This window comes from Podarcis gaigeae (assembly GCF_964106915.1).
Source record: "Podarcis gaigeae genome assembly, chromosome: 1".
NCBI lineage: Eukaryota > Metazoa > Chordata > Lepidosauria > Squamata > Lacertidae > Podarcis > Podarcis gaigeae.
This window is the reverse complement of record NC_139678.1, coordinates 50,993,576-51,012,555: the sequence shown is the minus strand read 5'-3', so window position 1 is coordinate 51,012,555 and position 18,980 is coordinate 50,993,576. Positions and strand designations below refer to the sequence as shown.

The 18,980-nt window shown below is 43.6% G+C and overlaps 1 protein-coding gene across 10 annotated transcripts in view; it reads left to right on the top strand.

Annotated features, from left to right (window-relative positions):
- DGKZ (diacylglycerol kinase zeta) overlaps positions 1-18,980 on the top strand; it is a 135,887-nt gene that overhangs the window by 33,033 nt on the left and 83,874 nt on the right. The window lies entirely within an intron of this gene.

Below are 18,980 nucleotides of genomic sequence, written 5' to 3'. Positions count from 1 at the left end.
GCTGGTATTTGTCTGGGAGACAGAAATGGAGGAGGCAGTATCAGGGAAGAAGAAACATCCTTGCCAGGTTCACTACTGTATTTGTATGGTTCTTAGGGTTGTCCTTTCCAATGTGCTGTTTGCCCTCAGGCCCTGTGTAACATAACTGGAAATACTGATCTCATATTCAAACACAACTTTTACGTTTATATCCTGCCTTTCTTCCAAGGAGCTGAAGGTGAAATACATGGTTCTCTTCTTGGCCATTTTATGTTCACAACAACCCCGTGAGGTAGGTTAGGGGGAGAGAGAGTGCTATTAGCCCAAGCACCCCAGTAAACCTCATGGCAGAGTGGGGATTTTAACACTGGTATCTGAGGTCCTAATCTGGCATTCTAACCATTATACCATAGGGACTCTCTTTGTAATCTCTGTGTTGCTTTTTGGACAACAGTGGCAGATTTCAGGTTTGGAGATTTCCAGAGTCTGCCAGCTGGAAAAGTCACACAGTATGGGACTTATGCTTAATTATTTTTCTGCCTATTGTAGCAAGTGTGGTGCATTGTGCTGGATGCTGAGTTATTAAGAAATAAAAGAAGTGATATAAATACAATTTAAAAACCAGAATTAACATTTATTATGATGGCTGTGCCATTTTTCATCTTCAACCACAAATCCACAGACACACCATGACCACAGTTCAGGAATCCCTTGGGGTACAGTTCTTGTGTGCGCTGACAAGTGACAAATGATTCCCATGATTGGAAGATTTGTGATGCCTAACATAATCTAGGCTCCAAGAGTGCCACAAGTAGAAAAGAAGAGCTAAAAGTGCACTGCAGAGCAGATAACTCAAGCAGGTGAGCTTAGCCACGGGCTGATAGAAATACACATACATCCACACACCATTAGTGTGCATGGGATTTTTACAAAGTATAGGCAATATATTATTGAGGAGTTATTTAGAAGACTTTATAGAAAGCTGAGACTGAGACTAGTCCTGAAGACAATTGGGGAATCCATGGCAAAAATCTCAAAACATATGCAGAAATGTTTGCTCAAGAAAGGAAGCCAAGTCACATATATATTACCATGGATTCATGCAAACACTATCTCCTTTAAACACTGGAGAGAATGGGAAGACAGAGTAATGCTCGCTTGTGCGCTCTCTCTCTCTCTCTCTCTCTCTCTCTCTCTGGGAGACAGTAATTTTTAAAAGGAATTTGGCCTTACTAGGCCAGCTAAGGCTGAACCTCACTGCTTTGGGGGCTGCTTTCATGGGGCCCATGTTGCCACTGGGACAAGTGCTCACTGGCTGCAGTTATGTTGCTGGTCCAGTCTCAGACCAAGCCATTTCGGGAGAAGCTGGAGGGACCAGCAGATCTAATACCCTAATGCTACCCCAATTGCAGGTAGGCAGCTGATGGGGGATGGCTAGCAAGTCCTCACCACTACTACTGCTGCCACTGCCCGAAGCCCCACTTTCTGGGCTGAGCTGACCACAAATACTGTTGCCTTCCTTCTTGCTACAGCTTGAATCTAGTTCTGCACATGCAGGCCAGCAGTGTACACGTGCTTCTGGGATTCCCCTTGCCTAGTATGAATGCCTCTCAAGGTACCCTTGCACAGAATGAACATAATTAAAAAGAGGAGAAGCAAGGGCTAAAATTGCACACAATTATCAGCTATGCTGGGGGTGCTCCAAACACCCAGGGATGGGTAGTTCTATTGTGACCTACTTGAAATTGGGCTGATCTGTAGTCTGCCTGCCTTTATTCCTAGGCATTCTCCCATAATATGGCAGTTGATGGCTCTAAAAGTTAAATCAATGGATAACCAAACTAGAATGCATTGTATGTTTGTAGTTTGTTTTGACCATCATGGTCATATCAACCAAATGCACTGTATATAAATGAATTCATGTTTTCCCTGAATAAACTTTCATTTTGTTTCACAACGTTTGTGAACTTTGCCATGGATAGTTAGAAATTCGGGCCTAAGTCCACAGAAATCTCTCTTTGCTGATTCTTTCCTCTTTTTTTATATGGTGGTGAATTTTGAGGTTATAAAGGTCCTATGATAGATTATATATATATATATATATATAAGTTAAACTCACTCATCTGTGATTTTTTTTTAATTGTTCTAATTGGTCACCTCTTTCTGAATAGATACATGTGGTTATGGTAGCAGCTATTCTGTATTAAATATAGTGGTAAACCCATGCACTTATAATCAGTCTTATAAAGGCTACTTACTACCAGGTGAATGTTTAAGTACAAGGCTGGATAAAACTCTCTTAGGAGCAAGTGTGAGAATCTGGGTCCACTTGATCTGCTTCTGGAGCCATAGTATCCAGTAACTCGACGCACTGCTGATTTTCTACCTTCTGCCCAGAGATTTCTATAGGAAGCAACTGCACCAGTGGTGTGGATGGGTTGTATGTAACATATTTCAGTGGGTATAGTCTATATTTGGTCAGAGCACAACATAAATCCAGCATGAATGGATGACTCGGGAATAATACTAAACATACTTTGCCCAAACCTGAATTACAGGTCCAGCTGTGGTGGGGTTTATTTAGAATATTTAGAGAAGCTTAGATTCAAGAGAAATATTCCTTTTTCTCTTTTTCATTTGAGAAGTATCAGACTCTCCCTTCCTATCCTTGCAGTTCAGCTGCCCTATCTTACACGACTGAGAAAAACCAGGGCACCTGTAATTGCTGGAACAGGAATGGAAGCATTGATGAAGCATTTCTGTCTGGGTCTGTGGTAACTCTGAAGCTCATGTTACACCATCTATGTCTTAGTGAGGGGCACTGCTTTGTTAATGAATGCAAGTCTTTCCCCTGTGATCCTTGATGATCAAATTAGCATGCAAGTAATTAGGTCTTGTATACCTAGATCCTGAAAAGTTAATTATTATTATTTTTAAAAAGCTGTTAAATCTGATCAAAACTTGGATGCTAATTGATTGCTTGGGAGCAATCTCTCTTCAAAGCTGGAATTTTGTAGGCTTCTGGTTTTAAGCATTTTGGGTTATGTAGCACTTCAATTCAATTCACAGGTACAGGAGACACAACTGGACTGCCCGCAAAGTGTGAATTGGAGATGCTAGTCTTGGCATCACATTTTGGAAGAGCTGAACTTGGATGCATCTCTCTGGTCACTTTCCCTGTGGAGGTGGCAAAAACATCAGTGCTTGATAAAGTGTGAATTGGTTTGGCAGAGTGGCGAGGTGTTGACTTCCAGGTGAAAGAAATACAGCCAGCAGACTCAAAATATAGATAAAATCCTGCTGATGGATCCTTCTAGCTGCTAAGGGAAGTGATACCCATTTCAAAGAACTGAATATCATTCTTTATGGCAATGGCAAGGTTTCCCTTTAATATTATAAATTTCAATCTTTTTTTCCACTTAAAAAACCTGCAAAGCATTCTCAGACACCTTTTCCTTCCAGACCACATTATTTTTTATTTAGAAGGTTGAAGAAATGCTCCCAAGAGTTGGCTCTTTCCTACAGACAGGTAGCTGTGGAACATACTACTTTGTCAGATGCTCCTAGGAATAGTACTCTGTGTATGGAAAGCATGCAGAAGCTGGTCTGACACCTCGTTGTTATGCTGCACAAGTGCCGTCTCACTGCGCTGATGGAGGACCTCTGTGTGGGAAGCTATTGGTATAGATGGGAAGCAGGCTGTAATTTCAGCTTCAAGGGATGTAATTAGAACCCTAGAAGACAGTGCCCTGGTATCTGATTAAGCTGTCGACAATGTGTTATGGCAAATGACTGGGCTCTCTAAAAGTCATAGTGGCTGTTGGCCAACTTTTGTGCGTAACTGTATTAGCCCATGTTTAAATGGCAAGCTTTAGTGAAGTTGCCGTTGTGACATCTATGTGAAAAAATCGGCATATATGCAAGAGGTTAAAAATCTATTTGGTGGGAGGCCGAGGCAAAAGTGTGTCCTTGTGCTATTGTGGCCTGTGCTTTCTCATTTCTAGGTCAAATTATGCACCTGGTCCTGACAGGCATCCCACTGTGCCCCAACAAATCTGTCCCTAGAGTTTCCTCAGCTCTAGAATTAGCCAGACATGTGGTCCCTTGATCACTTAGAGCAGGGGTCTGCAACCCGCGGCTCCGGAGCCGCATGTGGCTCTTTTACACCTTTGCCGCGGCTCCGGGGCGGATACTAGCAAGGGGAGGAGGGGCATTGTGCGCCCCGACACTCCCCACTGTGGCGGGCGCTGTACTGGCTGTGACGTCGCATGGGGGCGGTGCGTGTGTTAGTCACGCACTGTCCCGACGGCACCTTCCCGCCCACCCGCTACATTGTAAGGGGCATGTACGCTGGTCACTGTTTTGAAGGGGAGTGAAGAACACACACACACAAAAAGGCAACTTGTTAATTCAACGTTTGTTTCTATGAGGAGGAGTAATTCTGAGGGGTCAAACAAAGAAATAAAAATAAAAAGTGACAAAAAAGTTATTTTTATAATGACGAGTTTTGCGGCTCCCATTTTTTTTCCCTTCGGAAACGGGTCCAAGTGGCTCTTTTTGTCTTAAAGGTTGCAGACCCCTGACTTAGAGGTCACTAGTGAAGGATGCTGAGAGGATATTATGTGTGTCGCCTTCATTCGACTCCATGCTGGTTGAGAACTATGTAGTCATGAGGGGCAGGATGTGGTATATTTACCTGTAAAGCAGTTAAATTGGCCCTTTACTCTCACTTTTGAAATAAAATAAATCTGTGGATGACTTGGCTGCATTTTATCCCGGAATGCAAGGTGAATAAAGGGATGTCTGGAACCATCTATTAAAAGCTGCATTTGGAGGATTTGGTTTGCAGCTGATTTTTCTTTCTCTCCAGATTAAACCCGAAACATCATTGTAGTCCTTGAGGGATGGAAAGGATAATTGCTGCTTTCCTCCTTGATAAATTTGATCCCTGCTTTCCTCTAGAACAGTGATTCTGAACCCTCCCCTCCAATCCCCTGCAGACTGCTTGAAAATTGCAGGCAGTCTCAGTGGACCACTTAATTTTTCCCCCTTGTTCTACATATCAAAGCACGTACATTACTCAGATTTTAATAACTCTGGTCTTGTCCTTCTAATGAGATGAATGTGCCTTTTTCGTGAGCAATGTTCTGTGAAGTCAGTTCCTCAGTCATCAGAAAGAACATACCAAGTGCAGGGCCAGGTTTGGTTGTCTTGACTGCTCTGCAGACTTTCCTGAAAAGTGCTTGAGAGGTGGATTACTTTTTGCCTTATTTATGGGCATGATGTGCTAATTTTTTACTAGAGCTTTCTGGCGTGGTGCTGTGCTGACCCCCATTATGTTATTCGGAGGAGCTCACCCCCCTGTCAGAATAATTATTAATTTCCAGTGTCTGCTATCTAAGGGTGGAATTAACATAGTACTGAGTGTGCATGGGAAATAAGATCTGCTCACACAATGAGACTCTTCCTCTTGTGACCTCTCTTATGTTCCCTAAATCTGTTTTGGGGGTTCCCCAACCCTCCAGATAAGATTTAGGGGGCCCAGGGGGTAGAGAGGTGCAGAGGTCCCTTTGCACGAGCAGACCCTGCTGCATGCATGCAGCAACTTCCCATCCCAAGGCTAACTTCAGAGAAGCGCACCCTCCAGCCAGGCTGGTCTACCTTTGCTCTTTCATCTCATTGGAGTCCCTTTTGTTAAAGGGAGTGTTAAAATAATCCTAATTTACACGTGACTCTCAGGCAGGATGTGAGCTAGAGGGTGAAAGTAACAAGTTTCTGTTTGCATTACGGTGACAGGGTGACAGCTGTCGTTCAGCATGTCTGTCTGACTTCTTCTAGAATACCACCCCTAATAGCATATGGAGACTCTATAAACTCCTATGAGGGAGAAGGGTCTACACAGAAAAGAAAATTTGGGAAAGGGAGATGCAATATACTTCATTCCCCAGGTGATCCTTGGTGCTGACCATTAGCCAAAAGGAACCCACGTACTGTATTTGTTGATTTCCTTCCATATATTCTGAACAGATGTGGTGGGATGTTGGCCTCTTGGTTGGAAACTTACCCTTCTTTGCCACATGAATCATCCAGTCCTTGGTTTTAATAAGATGTGTCCATAAGGGGTTTTTTTGGTGTGTGTTTTTTTTTAAGTCGAACTACATAATTCCCCCTCTTAAAATCCTGAGATGAGTCTCAGAATTATGAAACATGAAAGTGTTATAGAAGTTTTGCCAACTTCTGGTAACAAGCTTTTCAAATGCTGCCTGCTCATTTTCATAATTCCACAACTCTTAGCAGGAAACCTCATCCTTCTTTTCGACAATCAGCTGTGATAATTAAAATTGAGTTTTAGTTGGCTAACTGAGGAGGTCTAGTTTTAATTGGAGCTTTGAATTTAGGGCCCACTTGTTAATTTGTAGGCTATTTCAGTTCTGATGTGTTACTATAATAGGAAATGAAAAGGAAGGAAAGGTCACCTTTGATTTTTCTTTTTAAAACAGTGAGTGATAGCTTTATTAAATTGCAAGTTATGTCATACTTCCTTCAGGATCTCAAAATCCCTATATTCAAATATACTTAGCTAAAAGGCAGCAGACTAATTAAATTCCTTAATTGGTTGACTGTCCTAATTCCTCCCCCCCAAAACTCTGGAACAGAGTGTGATGGAATTATTGCAGGTCCATATGGGTTTCCTTCAGCATGTGCATGCACTTTCCCCTTTCTAGCAGTGTCTGCTTTTACCAGGACCACTGTGTTGTGAAGATGACGAGCAAGGGTGGCATAAACAAGGCACCCGGAGGCTTCATTGATGTGCTAAGTGTAGCAGCTAGCTATACATACTTGCGTGATTTGACATATAGGGGAAAACTTAGGTATGCTGTTTCATTTACTGGAGGGAGGGGGGTAGAGGAGCTGGGTGTGAAAGCCATAAAAGGAGAGCACATCTGAGGTAGTTTACACATGGTTTACGTTTGCATTTTGGAATGGCTGCTGACATGAGGATTGGTGAGTTGGTGAGTATTAGACAGTAGCTGTTCCCAGCTGCAAGCTTTTCCACCAGCAATCACTCTGGTCACAGACCATTTGGGTTAAATATTAGGTATGTATGATAGTTATGGGATGCGGGTGGCGCTGTGGTCTAAACCAGAGAGCCTAGGGCTTGCCGATCGATCGGAAGGTCGGCGGTTTGAATGCCCGCGATGGGGTGAGCTCCCGTTGCTCAGTCCCTGTTCCTGCCAACCTAGCAGTTCGAAAACATGTCAGAGTGCAAGTAGATAAATAGGTACCGCTCCAGCGGGAAGGTAAATGGTGTTTCCGTGCGCTGCTCTGGTTTGCCAGAAGCGGCTTAATCATGCTGGCCACATGACCCGGAAGCTGTATGCTGGTTCCCTCAGCCAGTAAAGTGAGATGAGCGCCGCAACCCCAGAGTCATTTGTGACTGGACCTAATGGCCAGGGGTCCCTTTACCTTTACCTTTATGATGGCTATAGATTTTGTAGGCCCATACGAATGAGTGGGCTGGTACTAGAACCAGCTGGCTGCAGCACTAATAGGCTACTGCTAAATTTTACCACTTTTGTCTCGAGGACTTTTCAGGGACATTTCAAAGTATATTGTTGGGGTGGGCAGACAGGGGCACATGAGGCAGGTTTGGAGCATTCCAAGTGACATTTTTGAGCAATTCAAGACTTGAATTATATGAAGAAGATTCAGACATGAATACATTCCAGGGGCAGAACACATCCATGCACTGTCTGCCTTTCCCCCTGTCTCCACATGTCTCCAATTCCACCTCTCACATACTGACCATCCCTAGATTTTCTGACCTGTTTACCTTTGCTGAGCACTGACGTGTAAACTCATTGGGTTTTAAGTGTTTACTTGCAAGGGGCTGCTCTACTCACTCAACCTCTGAGCAAAGGCAGCACCGCAAGTTCATGCAATGGCAAGTTCAGGAAGTGCAGACAACTGTGGCACCACCTTTGCATATACTGTGCAGTATACATGTTTGGTCAGGGACCAATCTTGCTTCAGGCAAGTTGTCAGAAGAGACAGCTGGGCCAGATATGAGATGGTGACAGGACAGTTTTGTGATAGGTCTTATTCCTTCTTTGGTCATTACCTTCTTTATCAAAGAGCTGCTGTCTGAAATTCTGGAAAGGTGCTTCCAGTCTATGTAGACTGTATTGAACGAGATCAGGGTTTCCCAAATTTGGGGCTCCAGCTGTTTTTGGACTACAGTTCCCATCATCCTTGACTACTGGTCAGGCTAGCTAGGGATGGTGGGAATTGCAGTCCAACAACAGCTGGAGACCCGAGCTTGGGTAACCCTGAGCTAGATGGACCAATACACTATGTCAGGTTAGGGCAGATTCCTGTGTGCCTGTCAAATAATATTATTATTATTACCACAGTAAGGTATTTAAATCCTATTTAGATTTTTTTTTCTGGAGCCGCAGCTGTGTACTACCAGGCAGTCATACAAAGCTATCTCTGCCAGAAACTGTATGTCTTGGGACTTGGCTAGGTTCTTGTCTTACCTCACACAATAGATTTGCTGTCTTACCTGAAATGCAAATCCATATTTGCTCCAGGGTGATTCCCAACATCCCTAGGAATTTCCACTTGCCTCTCCCTTTGCTGAATTCCACACAAATCTGAATGTCTGTGCTTTAGTTTTGTCCCCCTTGGGCTATGATGATAGTTAGAAGAAGTGTTTGCTTTCTATGAAAAGCTACTGCGCATTTTGGAATGCCAGAAGGAAGTTAGTGACTCCTCCCCCACCATACAAAAGTGGTCTATTAACAGCATGATAGATCTGAAAGCACATGAAACCACTACTTTGACTGTCTTGAAACCACTTGTGTACACCTTCGGTTCTCTGATGGAGGAAATATGGGATATAAATATAGAAACATTAACCAATAATTGTTTAGGAGATAGCTAGACTCTGTGGCAGAAGGAGACAGGTGCCTTTTTTTAGCAGCAGCAGCACTTGCTGTAGATTTTGAAGGGAGCAGCTTAACCCATTATAATCTCACTAAAATGAGAGAAGCTTCACTTTCTGAAATTCTGTGCAGCTGTTTTAAAGTATAATGACCTACTCCCATACTGAATTTGGCAACTCTTAGACCACATAGGTGGGTGGGGAGACATAGCTTTGCAAATACATTTTTTCCTATTCGTGGCATGCCTGCTTCCATAGTCCCTCCTTGTCAAGCTTGTTACTCTTTCCACTGATACAGCAGGGGGCCAGCCAGAACAGTTATGGCACCAGCAGCCCTTTTAAAGGGTGGGGGCACTGAGTCAGTTGCCCATGTGTCGCATGTTGAAGGGGAGCTACGTAAACATTGGCATTGCTACCAACCCATCCCTTGCTGAATTCCACTCACTTGAGCTCCATAAATCCAGTGGGGAAAATTGCAAAGCAGACTTCACAGCAACCTGAGAAAGTGATGGTTACAACCACAGACGGCTCTCACTGTTGCAGCCCAGCCCAACCATAGTCAGATCTTTGAGGGTGCTCCCCTCACTGTCTATTTCTGGTTGGCCAACACACTTGGAAAGGAGGAGGGGAACAGTTCTAATTGGACGCTACCAGGAGAGGAAAGAGAGAGGCCAATTAGAACTGCTCTCCTCTGATAGCATCCAGTTGTGAAAGAGAGTGTGTTCACTAGTGCTTCCAAGATGTAGGAAATAATTACAGTGCATGGAGACCCCTTTCCTGACAAACTACCTTATTTTTCGCCCCTTAGGGAAATGTGTGTGCGTCCTATGGAGTGAATGCAAGCTCCTTGGCTTCAGTGATAGCAACACGAAGCCTCCAAAGCGCAGTGCGAGTGCTCCCTCCGCACTCCGGAGGCTTTGCGTTGCTTTCGCTGAAGCCTGGAGAGCAAGAGGGGTCGGTACGCAGCGACCCCTCTCACTCTCCAGGCTTCAGGGATAGCCGGCTGAAGCCTTTGGAGCGCAGCGGGAACTCGCGCTGCGCTCCGAAGGCTTCGGGTTCCTTTTGCTGAAGCTGGGAGAGCAAGACTCTCCCGGCTTCAGCAGAGAGGGAGAGCTGCGCAGAGCCCCTTCAGCAAAGCAGGAGGAGAAATGGAAGGGGCTCTGTTTCTTCTGCCGTTTTGCTGAAGGAGCGCTGAGCAGAGAGGGGGAGAATTTTTTTTTCTTGTTCTCCCCCCTCTAAAACAAGGTACGTCCTATGGTCGGGTGCATCCTATAGAGCGAAAAATACGGTATATGAAGTTGTCTGTATTATGATAAGGGTGGTGATGCCAGAAAATATGCAACATGGTGTCTTGAACGGGTACTGAGGAGCTGCATTTGTGCATCTGGTTTCTCTCTCTCTCCTTTTCACACATATATATTAATTATATACCCCACTTCCAAATAAAGTTTTATTGGATCTTATGTTGTGTCTTACATGAAGCTTGAATATTGTAGCATTATTGTAGCAGTAGTGTTCTCAAATTTCCAGTTCTGACTTTCTGGAATGTAACTTTCTGGAATGTGACTCTAAGCAACAAAGCATGGAAAATAAATGGGTGTGATGTAGCAGGTATGAATTACAAGATGTGTTGTTATCAGTGCACACTTTGTGCATGAATTACAGTGGACCCCAGCAGAGATTCTTGGGCCACACCAAAAGAAAGCCAAGACATCATTGCAAGTAAATCTAATAAAATGTTGTCTTTGAATTTTACAAACATACAACCTTAACATGCTGCTTCTGATGTGAAAACTAAATGCCTTCAGAAAAAAATATATGCATATTTGGGGGGGGGGGTTAAGGCTGCTTGGGGTCTTAAAAAAAAGAAAAGAACTGGGTTAGCATTGTATGCTTATTGCACAACTCCTGCCTCACAGTAGGAAAGAAACCCCCAAAAAGTTGGATGCTGCTGCAACAGTGAAGTCACCCCCATCAATGAATGTGCCCACTTGGCAGGAATGAGCAATATAACCTGGTGGCAGCTGCTTTTTGTGCTCTTTTTCTCCTGATCTTAATATGGAAACAGAAAAGGATGAAAGCCTAAGTACATCGATCACATCCTTTCTTCTGATGGGAGAGAGGAATTGAGAGCAGCCATAGCATGTTGCTAGATTTCTCCACAGCTGAAGGACTACACTGGAGTAGTGGAGTGTTGTGGCTGCTGAGTCTTCACTCAGAACTTAACTGCATTCAGAATGGGGTCCCATATCTGGTCACTTGGAGGCCAAATCAGTGAGTGCCAAATTGCAGTGAATTACCACTTGGAGCCTACACCTTAGAGTAGCACAGTGTCCTTAACATTCAGGGCTTTCCTGATGAGAAGGGAAAACTACTTCTGTATAGCATTTGATGATACATAATAAACATTCCCCCTTCCTGCCATTATTGAAGATCAGTTTTGCTTGTTATTGCTGTTCCACAGCATAAGTGTTGTGGGCCCTGCCTTCACCAGGTAAGCTCCATCAACCCACACAGTTTTGTGATTGAATGGGAGCTCTGCATCCCTCAGGCATGCCTGCTGAAAGCTAGGCTCAGCTGATCTGGCTTAAGAAAACTTTCCATTGGCTTTGGTGCACAGGAGTTTGTGCAGTTTTTTATCCCCCTCCCCTTCAGTCAGTCAGTGTTGCCTGACAGTACTTTAGAATACCTTGTTCTTTTGCTTTTCAATCAAGGTGGGATGCTTTGTAGCAGGGATGGCGAACCTACGATCCTCTGGGTGTGTCTGGAGTACAACTCCTGGCATCCCTGGTTATCGACCATGCTGGCCTGGGGTGATGCGGGAGTTTGAGTCCGACATCTGGAAAGCCGCCAGGTTCCTTAACCCTGCTCTACAGTGGAAGTAAATCCATGCTTATGTGCTGTCATCTCAAGAGACAAAAACTTCCTAACCCCGAAAATGTGCTTGCCAGGATATTCTCTGGCATCTTGTCTTTTTTGGCCCGGATTAGATCTCTGGGCATAGCCCAACACATGCAATTATCTGCAAATTAGGGAGATGGGTTAATTTCTCTGTTCTAGCATGCATAGAGTTGAGACTTGCTCAAAATAATTTCGCAAACGGGGGTGATTAGGATAGCACAAGCTGTTTTACTGACATATTAAGGACAATCTCTCGTTGGAGAGATTGGTTCATCATTTAAGCCCCACAGCTATCCTGGCATGTGCTATATAAATGACATTTCTAATGTCTGTTCAGAATCTTGCCGCTGTTTAATTGGCATGTATTTGCAGGGCAGCCATGGCACTTCATCACTTGCTTCAGCCCTCTCTCCAAGTGCTGTGGGCAAAAAGGATTTCTGTGATGGGTCATATCAACAAGGGCCTATTAGCTGGGATGGAGCAATGGTGAAAAGTAACTGAGGGAGAGCCTGTTTTCAGCTTTCATTCATTACCCTGTCTTCAATTACTGACACCAGAAACCCTCTGTTCTGATAACAAGTGGTGGGAGAAACAATGGGAAGGTAGCTTGTTCTGATATTCCAGGGCTGTGATATCACCACAAATGTGGCACCCACAACACTCTGTCCTGGGAAAACAGTTGCTCATAATCTGAGTGTGATGTGGGTGTGAGGTTGTGGAAGAGGAAGCGGCAACTTCCTCTGAACCCAGAGCTGCTGTAGGTTGGGCTCCTGCATTTTGACAACAGGCCTATTTCTGTACCTTGTAATTGTCTTAAGGGAAGTGTAGAATAATTGGCTGCAGTGCTGATTGAGGGAAGTGCATGGTACATGCATCCGGGTTGTAGCTTGGTAATTCTTCTAATTGGGCTGATGAGTGGCAGGTGGTGAGCACTAATTGCCTTTTGAGTTTTGTTCTTGTCTTGGAGGTACGCTTGGGGTGGGGGTTTCTGGAGGAAGGTAGCAACAGGGGAATTGAGATGGGGGACAGTGCGCTATTTTCATATTCTTCTAAATTCTAGACCTGGCAGTGAAGATGACACCCAGCAGTAATAGGGCAGATGCTGGGAATACTCTAAAATTCCTAACAGGAGATGAATAGGAGGGGAAAGACTGCATCTGTAGTTCTGCTGTGAAGTGAAGCTCTTTCCTCTCAAGTGTACTGCATAGTTTGAATGTCAATACTCTATTTTTGTGTGTGGAAGAAAAATACAGAACATAGTGTAGCTAGTTTCTCACCCCCAGTGTGACCAGAGTGTTGCATTCTAGAGGATGTGGGAAGCCCAGGTTCAGCCATATAAAGCTTAGGAAGTGACATTGGACATGTTTCTCAGTTCTACCTACCCTGAAAACTTGGTATCATGCTAAAGTGGTACTTTGAGGTGAAAGGCAAAAATACAAATGAAATAAAAACATTACTTAGGCTTTCCTTTCTAGTCTCCGTATTGCTGCTGTAGCCTACCACTTCTGCATTTACTGCATGCAGTGGTCATTATCACCAAGTAAGGGTTTCACTAGAAAAGAACAAGACCTGTGAGTTCTTGGCGATAATCACTAGTGCATCAAAGGTCACAGGAAAAGCTTCCCTACCCTACCCGTTTCGAGAGGATGCAAAAAACAAAAACAACCTTCTGAATGTTTTGGGGAAATATGAACAGAAGTATTGTTTATTTATTGCATTTATGTCCCACTTTTTCCTCCAAAGAGCTAAAGGTGGCATATGTGATTCTCCCTCTCTTCCTTCAATCCCAACAACAGCCATGGGATGTAGGTTAGGCTGAGAGGCAGTGACTGGCCTAACGTCACCCAGTGAGCTTCATGGCAGAGGGGGTGGGGTTAGAACCCTGGTCTCCCAGTTCCTAGTCCAGCACTCTAACCACTACACCACACTGGCTCCTAGATGACATCTCTAACTCGTAAGAGCCAAGCTATATGCAACAGTAGTTAAGTGCTTAAACAAGTGTGCTTTAACCTCCCTGCTTTTATTTCGTGGATGCCAGAGGGCCCTGATCCAGAAAGTTCTCTAAATCTGACTCAGGGCCCTGCAAAAGTTCTCTGCTGAAAATGGCTCCTTCATTGCTTTCTGCCCTAGATGTAGTGTTTATTGCAAACAGTACCTTTTGGGGGGGGGGTAGCGATCGTGTAGGGGGTGATTTTCAGCAGGAAACAAGTGTGATCTGGATTGGAGACCCATAGCTGCTGCTGCTTCAAAATAAAAGCAGGCACGTTAGTACAATTTTTAGCACATCCATCTTAACATCATACGTAGTTGTGATTGGTCAAATGAAATTGAAGCTGTATGCAAGAGTCTGCAACAGTGGAAGAAGGAGGAAATTCCAGCAGTGCCTGTGTGTTTTAAAATTTGTTTTCATGTATGGGGGGGGGGGGTGCAGTGCTGTATAGTATTGCCAACCTGCAAGTCTTAACCAGGCTTGTCTCAAGCCTGCAAGGAAACCTGCAAGTGCTCCCTTTAGACGGCTTTTTAATTCTTAGTTTCTTGTGGAGGGAGGGGAGCAGTTCTTCATGTGCAGAGCTGTTTGCCAGTTTTGTTCTTTCTGCCCTACTGAATTTGAGGCCTGACCTGCTCCATGGCAAGAGGCTTTCCAGTAGGGTCATGTTTTCATATATCATACGGTGCCTGCGGATTTGATCTTGCTTGTACTTTGAGTGATGTCTGAGAAGAAACACATCCCAGAAGGGAACATAGCTTAGCTTACTGTCTGAACTGGTGCCCAGGCAAGACGTTGTGAGCCTCAGCTGCCACACCCTTGTACTTTCATGTCCTAATGTTGAGCCGTGTTGAGAGAGGGCAAACCACAATGGGCCCCAAGCTATCTGTGCCTTGACACTTGCATGAGACCGGGTTGCCATGGCTAATGAATCATATGGACTTGATTCCCAGCAGTAACCTCTTGGGGTGCACTGGTTTTCTACTTGTGGCACATGGTAGACTGGGTGGGCAATACTGCCTTTTTAGGCAAACAGCTGAACTAAATGGCCCTTGAGGCAAAGACCGGATAACTGTGTGTTAGATGCAAAGTGTGAGTGGGGACGTAACCTGTGCTTTTTAAAAAAAGCAACACTTAATATTGCAAATTTGCTTAATAAGGCAAAAACATTCTTGTTTGCATAGGCTTGTGGTTTTTAAAGGGGATGGCTATTAGGTATATCAGTGGACTTTGTTGTGCTCATCCTCTAAGTGGTCTAGGTAGAATGTGTATGTTTCTCTGTTTGTTTGTGTGTAGATAGATAGATATAGATATATATGGGGTATTACTCAGATGTTTGGTAAGTCCCACATTCTATATAAGATCTCAAAGTATCTGTCTTATTACAAAGGAATTTCAGAAATAGACTGGAAAGTTAAGTAGCTGAATTGCAACTTATTACCAAACTTAAAACCATGGAGAGACCTGGTCTGAATAGAGACATTGGATTCTTATGTCATTATACATGATAAAGCTATTTTTAGCCATTTCACCCCTTGCTTTTTCCTGTAAGACCAATTGCAGTTGTTAACAGTCGTCAACAGGTTTACCACACCTATCAGCCAATCACCCATTCCCACCACCCTTCTGAGTAATACCCCTCCCCACCCTCTCATTATATACAGTGGTACCTCGGGTTACATACACTTCAGGTTACATACGCTTCAGGTTACACACTCCGCTAACCCAGAAATAGTGCTTTAGGTTAAGAATTTTGCTTCAGGATGAGAACAGAAATCGTGCTCCGGCGGTGCAGCAGCAGCGGGAGGCCCCATTAGCTAAAGTGGTGCTTCAGGTTAAGAACAGTTTCAGGTTAAGAATGGACCTCCGGAATGATTTAAGTACTTAACCCGAGGTATCACTGTATAAGGGTCTGGTGAGTTCTCTTTCAGTGTATCTGAAGAAGTGTGCATGCACACGAAAGCTCATACCAATAACTAACAGTTGGTCTCTAAGGTGCTACTGGAAGGAATTTATTTATTTTATTTTGCTTTGTTTTGTTTGGGTTCAGCACTGATATTAAAAAGAGATACTTGGACTTAGCCTTGGTACAATTTAGTCCAAAGTGGGGGTGACAAATAGAGAACTTGCTGGGATGGGGACTTTTATGGAGGAGGATGTTGCTCTTTGATTATAAAGAGCTTACAAATTATGCTGGCAAAGGATATGGAAGTACTGCTTAATTTCTAATAACAGAAGTATTGAGGCTTAGACCTGCGTTACTGACATGCCATATGGTCTGGGGTTTAGATCCTTAATTTTGAGTGGGTGGGTGGGAGCAAAGGGGGTCATTGGATTAGCTGCAGTTCTTCAGTAATGAGAAAAGTGCATTCTGTACAGGGGGTAGACAAAGTGGTACCCTCCAGCTCCCATCAGTCCCAGCCAGCAGGGTTAGTGGTTGGGGATGAGTTGTAGTATAGCACCTTCTGGAGGCCATTGTGTTGGCTTCCCTGCTGTACGTGTTTGTTTGTGTTTTGGTACACAAGAGATTTGTGTGTGAATGCAAGTACCGGTACCTTGCTTGCTGATAAACAGGAACTTAAGGGGAGCATGTGGTTTTAACAGAAGGGAGACCTAAATAGAAAGGTGATAACTAGTTGGATGGGGTGAAAGGAAAATAACCCACAAAATCTAGGTGTAGAGTGCTGTTGGCATTAGTGGAGTGGCATTAACAAGCAAGGGAAATTTTGAAGGCTGTGGGTTATAGAACCCAAAGAGGAGACCAGGAACTAACTAACTAACTAACTAACTAACTAACTAACTAACTAACTAACTCTCTCTCTCTCTCTCTCTCTGTGTGTGTGTGTGTGTGAGAGAGAGAGAGAGAGAGAGAGAGAGAGAGAATTGCATCATATTGGTTGGAACGTATCATCCAAAAATTCAAAGTGTGCATGTGTGACAGAGAGAACAAGAGCGAGAAAGCAGGAATTTTCAGCCTGCTGAAAGCTACACCCAGTAACAGACTCTGTTCTTGGGTAGAATTGTGGAACACAACGAACCCTCCGAATGCCCTGTTGTGGAAGGTTGAGCAGAGAAAACTATTAGCAGTAGGGGTGACATAGAAGGGAGGAGTTTTATGTGTGGGTTTTCTCTTTGCTTTTGTTCATGACACACAATGAGACGGTTTCTCAACTAGATACGGTGAGCCTTCTATATTTAGCCTTCAGCTCAACTCTTTTGGAGCTCCAGTTTCTCTTTGTGTTCCCAGGTGACCCCCTGAGCTGACACAAGTCAAACCCACGCCTCTCTACTCTGATAATGAAGTGGAGTCCTTCCCTTCCTGAAGGTTGTTGCTTTGAATGTGATAGATCAACCATGGATGAAGGGCACTGCCTCAGATGGTTACCTTATATGATTCAACTGCTCCTGATCCCCACTAAAATATGAAATGATTCTGGGCTGTTTATATGACTTTGTTCCCTGGGGTGTAATTGTGTGTGTATGTCACGTACCGGTAAACTTGTACCAGTAGTATGTGGTAGCTTGCCAGTGAGATGAAAGCTTTTTAAGTAACCAAATAAGGCTTTGGAGATGGGATCAAACCACTTTTGTGGTTGTCTATAATTCCATTGATGGATTTTGTATGGTAATGTGGTGTAATTTATTCCTTAGTGCAAGATGGTCCTCTACAATATAATAATAATAATAATAATAATAATAATAATAATAATAATAATAATAATAATAATGTGTATTGTACAGTGGTCCTCAGGTTAAGTACTTAATTCGTTCTGGAGGTCCGTTCTTAACCTGAAACTGTTCTTAACCTGAAGCACCACTTTAGCTAATGGGGCCTCCTGCTGCCGCCGCGCCGGAGCCCAATTTCTGTTCTTATCCTGAAGCAAAGTTCTTAACCTGAAGCACTATTTCTGGGTTAGCAGAGTGTGTAACCTGTAGCGTATGTAACCTGAAGCGTATGTAACCCGAGGTACCACTGTAGTTGTATAATTTTTGTGTGTGGTGAGGAAGTTTCATGGGGCTGTCATAAAGCAGGGAGCTGCTGGACTAAAGCTCGCATCATCTTTGGCCAAGGATTATGCTGTCTGGAGCTAATGGGCATTGGAGTGCAACACCAATCCATCCATCCATTCATCATTTTATTTTTATGCTGCCTTTCCAAAGTTAAGACCACGCTCAAGTCTGTTTACAACATATAAAAATGACATAATTACAAACATAACAAAAGTAGTCATAAACCATAAGCAAAACATCAAAAAGAACACAGCCAAATTTTGCAATTTCCACATAAATCATAATACAAAATAAAGATACAAAATATAAACAGCAACAACCGAAAGCAAAAACCCCTAAACAATACCTCAGCTTCCAACATCTGGCGGGACCACGTTGATGGACTCTGCTGTAGCACCACTGGTTTTCTGTGGCTGCAGAAAACCAACTCTTTAGCTTCTAAAGCTTTTCCATGTTCAGAGTTTCCTGAGATCTCAACAGAGGGCTGGATTTTGGGAACGTGTATGTCTGTGGAACATACGGCAAGATGGATGCCAAATGGTGACTGGGCCATTGGAGAGTGCCTGTCTGCCATTCATCCATCTGTGCCTACCATTTTGCTGCATGCTTAGTGAATATGAAAAATGCATAATTATCCCCGTCTTCACATGCATGCATATATCTTGTGTTTATTTCCAGAGGGCAAAAATGATAAAAATAATAATCCTATATAGGCCTTTTGGTGAACTGGGAAAAATTACTCAGAGAATTATTTTGGGGCTCATGCTGATAGTAAGGCAGGGTGGTAGAACAAAAGCCACACAGCAAGTCTTACTTTTTGCCCAATAAAGGAAAATATATGGCATGCTGATAATATGGGAGAGCATAAGCTGTATTGAATATAGCACTGAAGCAGACGTGTGGGCTGTGTTGTAATGTTAACCGTCCTCCTTTCACACTTTGTTGGATTAAAAATATCTGCTAAGTAAAAGTATCGGTTACAAGTTGCTATTAAATGCAGAGTTTCCAGCGCAGAATTTAGTTTGCCTTTTAGAAAAGGACTGTCACAACTGCTATCTGCTGTGTGTGAGAAGCTTGTCCAGCTTCCTGCAATATCCTCAGGCTGGTTGAAGACTTAGTCTTATTTCCTGTGTTTTAAGACAGAACCTTTCATCA